Source organism: Myotis davidii, unplaced genomic scaffold, assembly GCF_000327345.1.
Source record: "Myotis davidii unplaced genomic scaffold, ASM32734v1 scaffold811, whole genome shotgun sequence".
Lineage (NCBI taxonomy): Eukaryota > Metazoa > Chordata > Mammalia > Chiroptera > Vespertilionidae > Myotis > Myotis davidii.
In genome coordinates, this window is record NW_006283149.1 from 254,445 (window position 1) to 258,827 (window position 4,383).

At 57.4% G+C, this 4,383-nt stretch overlaps 1 protein-coding gene across 1 annotated transcript in view; it reads right to left on the reverse strand.

Moving 5' to 3' along the window:
- The window catches only part of GABRG3 (gamma-aminobutyric acid type A receptor gamma3 subunit), a 49,127-nt gene that overhangs the window by 37,987 nt on the left and 6,757 nt on the right, over window positions 1–4,383 (reverse strand). The gene's annotated exons all lie outside the window — the stretch shown is intronic.

Here is a 4,383-nt window from a genome sequence, read left to right on the forward strand (position 1 = left end):
CGTGGCGGCCGCTGCCACACACGGTAGCCCCCCGAGCTCAGCCGTAAACAATGCTGTGGATCGAGAGAGGAAAAGCCCTTCCTTTGATCTCCAGGGAGACGGGCAGCTGAATCGGAGGAGAGATGGGCTATCATGACAAAGCCAGCACTCACTGACCATCAAAGGAAGCGCGTTCTTTCATCTCCCGCCAATTTCCTCACAGTGTCCTGCAGGCCACCCAGCCCGAGGGGGCGGTGGGGAGAAGGCGGGCGGCGGACGCGGGAGGACGTGTTTTCTGCCACGTTCCCCAGGAAGGTCAGCGCAGGAAAGAATGAGCTAAGCCGCAAGGGCCATTTGCAAATCGGTCCCCCATCTGCCTTGGCATGCCTCACAAGAACGGGCCCAGAGCAGAACAGAGAGGAAATAATAATAAAAATGATAATGATGATGATGATGATGATGATGATGACAATGGTAAGGGAGCGAGAGGCCAGCAGCCCTGGAAAACAGATCGAGCCCGCAACCCCGGCACCTGCCCTGACCGGGAATCGAACCAGTGACCCCCTGGTTCTCAGGTCGACGCTCAACGGCTGAGCCACACCCGGTGGGGTCCTACCCACGTGGCTTCTAAAAGGACCCTCAATGCTGCAACGTCAACATCCCTTCCCGCCCGCCTTTCGTGTGGTGAATTGTTTGATTCTCGATGAATTCCTCAGGAGGAAGAATGAATTCCGGATACAAACACTGTGGGAGGAGTTCTTGGTGGCTGCCCAACACCGGCTTCTCCCCGCGCTGCCTTCCTCTTGTGCGGATCGAGGCTGAGTCACAGAACTCGCTGTTTTGGGGGGTTTAGTGCAGTATGTATGTGCGTGTGTCTCTACAAGCCAACATCAAGTGCCTGCCATGCGGTGGGCGCTGTCCATGGTGCTGGGTTGCCAAGCGAAGCAAGATTCTGTTTTTCCCCCAGAAAATCCACGGTGGCCCTAGCTCAGTGGATAGAGCGTCGGCCTGTGGACTGCAGGGTCCTGGCTTCGATTCCAGTCAAGGGCACATGCCTGGGTTGCGGGCTCGATCCCCAGTAGGGGGCTTACAGGAGGGAGCTGATCAGTGGTTCTCTCTCATCATTGACGTTTCTCTCTCCCCCTCTTCCCGCCCCTCGGACATCAATAAAAAAAATAATAATAATAATAATCCACAACCCAGGCCGAGCCTGACACCTAACCATCTGCGAGGAAAATGTGTTTGTTTTCGAATTTCTCGCACGCCCCCACAGGAACACAACCTGTTGCACTAAACACACGGAGGTGTGTTTTTCTCAAGAAAAGAGGGAAGTCTTTCTGTGAAATAATTTCCACGTCAACTCGGCGACGCTGCTCCAAACAAAGGGGAAGAAACAGGAACCAAAGTTTTAAAAGACTGTGTTTTAGTCCGGCGGGCGTGGCTCAGGGGCTGAGCGTCGACCTAGGAACCAGGAGGTCACCGTTCGATTCCCGGTCAGGCCCAGGCCTGGGCTGCGGGCTTGATCCCCCGTGTGGGGCGTGCAGGAGGCAGCCGGTCCACGATTCTCCCTCATCACGGATGTTTCTATCCCTGCCTCCCTTTCCCTTCCTCTCTGAAGCCAATAAAAATATAATTTAACAAAGGAGAAGGAGGAGCCATGCTGCTGGGAGGAGAGGGGGAAGTGAGCATGGAGGTGCCCCCCTGTGGCTTCCGAACCCAGAGCCGTGCCACCGAAGGCCACGGACATCGGGCAGCACGGATCCCCACGGGCAAAGCGACCCCACCAACAGCGCCTGTCAGCGGGGACTCGGGGGTGTTGACGACGGAAACCCACAGGATGCCGCCCGCCTTGGACTATTGCTGCTTTCAAGGGTTGCCTAGGATACGGGGAAGCCCAGATTTTTAACAACAACAACAAACACAGACACTTGGATGGGCCATCAGACATCTTCCAAGGTAATGGGATGGAGGCAGCGTCAGAACGCGCAGCCTGGCCCGTCCCCGGGAGCCCCGGGCGGCGTTGGCCGGTGGGGAGAGGGCCCCACAATCCCGGTGGCATCTGCAAAGCACGAGGGGTCTCCGCTGGCCGCCAGCCCGCCCGCCAGGCAGCTGCCAGCCCCGGGGCCACCCTCCCCGAGCACAGAGGCCCTTAACCGGGACGGCCTCTCTTTCCAGCTCGAAGTACAATGCGCCCGGCGATCGTGGTTATCGTCACATTGACACCAGGGCCTGATCTCGGAGGTCCCCACTCCCTAAATACACACACGCCCCGCCCTGGCCTGTGTGGGCCAGTGGTTAGGGCGCCGGCCCTCGGACGACCGCAGGATCTGAGGTTCGTTCGATTCCCGGTCAAGGCCCCATTCCTGGGTTGCAGGTTCGATCCCCAGTAGGGGTCATACAGGAGGCAGCCGGTCCACGATTCTCTCTCTCCCTCTCTCTCTCTCTCTCTCTCTCTCCCTCTCTCCCTTCCTCTCTAAAATCAATAAAAAATTACTTTTTTAAAAATAGCCCCGGGTGAGGATGAACAACAACAACAGGAAGCAGAGGGTGGGCGCCCCTCAGGGGTTTTCCTGGCAGAGCGCAGGGCCGCGTCTGCCTCCGTGGCTTCTGCCAGGGTCCGTTTACGGTTTAAAAGCGGGCTCCCCGCTGGCATGCAATTTACGGGAGGTTATCGATGAAGCTGGGGTCAGCGCTGGAGGCGCAGTCCTGCCAGGAAACGCTTTATCCTCCTGTTTTTGTGTGTTTTTTGGCGGGGGGACGAGGAGGCAGGAGGAGGGAAGATAGGATGACGGTCCCATAAATCAGTCTGAAGCCGCTACCTGCTGATCATAAATCTTCAGCGGCCCCCGGCTGGCCTGTGGGGACAGGACACATCAGGACGCCGGTGCCGCTGGGAGAGCTGTGACCACTCTCGCAAGATGGACACCGCGGAGAGGTAATTGTGGGTGTGTTTTTAAATATGTTGTCATTGATTTTTTTAAAAAAATATTGTTATTGATTTCAGAGAGGAAGGGAGAGAAACGTCAATGATGAGCGAGCAGCATCCGTGGGCGGCCTCCTGCACGCCCCCTGCTGGGGTCCAGCCCGTCTCCCGTGACCAGGAACCGCACCGGTGACCTCCTGGCTCGCGGGCTGACGCCCAAGCCCTGGGCCACGCAGGCAGGGCTGCGGCTGAGCGGTTTTATGAACCACACAGCCGGCTGCTTGTTAGATGGTAAAGGCCGATGCTCGATTCTAACTACAGCGACGGAAGAACTGTTACCTGAACGGAAGGTCACGTCATCACAGACCTAAAAGCCCGCACGAGGTAAAGGGCCCAAGGTCAGGCCCAGCCCAGCCTGGGATACGGCGTGAGACAAAAAGCCTGGCCTGTCGCCCGGCCGGTGTGGGGCCTAGGGATCGGGTCACACACAGTCCAATCCCCGGTCAAAGGCACATGCCCTGGTTTCGGCTCCATCCCCAGTGGAGGGGCTGGTGTGTGTGTGTGTGGGGGGGTGTGTGTGCAGGAGACAGCCGATCGATGATCTGAAGTTAAAAAAAATTTTTTTAAACAAATAAATAAACTCCCCCAATTCAGAGAGGCTGTGATTTCGGGGTGAGCTAAGACATGGCTCACTTCCGGTCGGTCCCACCGGTTTCTCGGACCTTCGTCCAATGGGGAGAGAGTCGATGACTCACACGCCCAAGGAGCAGTTCGCCCCACGGGGTGCGTCTCTGCTGAAAGCGGAAAGCGTGCGGGATCTTCCCCGCCTCCGCAGTGACTCAGTCAGACCCCCATCGGAGCTCCAGCGGGCAGAGCTGGGCAGGGGCTGCTTCGACAGCTCATCTGATGGAAGCATCATGGAGACACTTCCACTTCTCTTCTGGTTGTTAGTCCTCACCCAGGGCTACTTTTTCCCATTGATTTTTTTTTTTTTAGAGAGAGAGAGTGGAACGGAGAGAAGGGACTGTGCCCTGACCGGGAATCAAACCCTGACCTCCTGGTTCATAGGTTGACGCTCAGCCCCTGAGCCCCGCTGGCCGGGCAGTTTCCTCAGATCTTACAGTTGCTCTTGTATCATGACTTAATAATTTCTATGTTAAACTGTCCCTACGTCACCAGCTGTGGTTCCTGCCTCCGGACTGAACCCAGGCAGATGCAGCAGGGGGTGTGCAGGGGGAAGCCGATGCATGATTTTCTCTCATCACTGAGGTTTCCGTCTCTCTCTCTCCCTCTCCTCCAGTCCGCCTGACCGCCCCCCCACCCCCACACCCTGACTCCATATTGCGCACTTCCACCCGATGTGAGAGGACCTCACCACCCCTCGGGGCAGACACCGACAGACTGGTCCCTGCCCACGGCGAGAGGATGTAATAAAATCTCTCAAACGCTCACAGCGTCTCTTGGCCTGGGGCTCCTGGCGG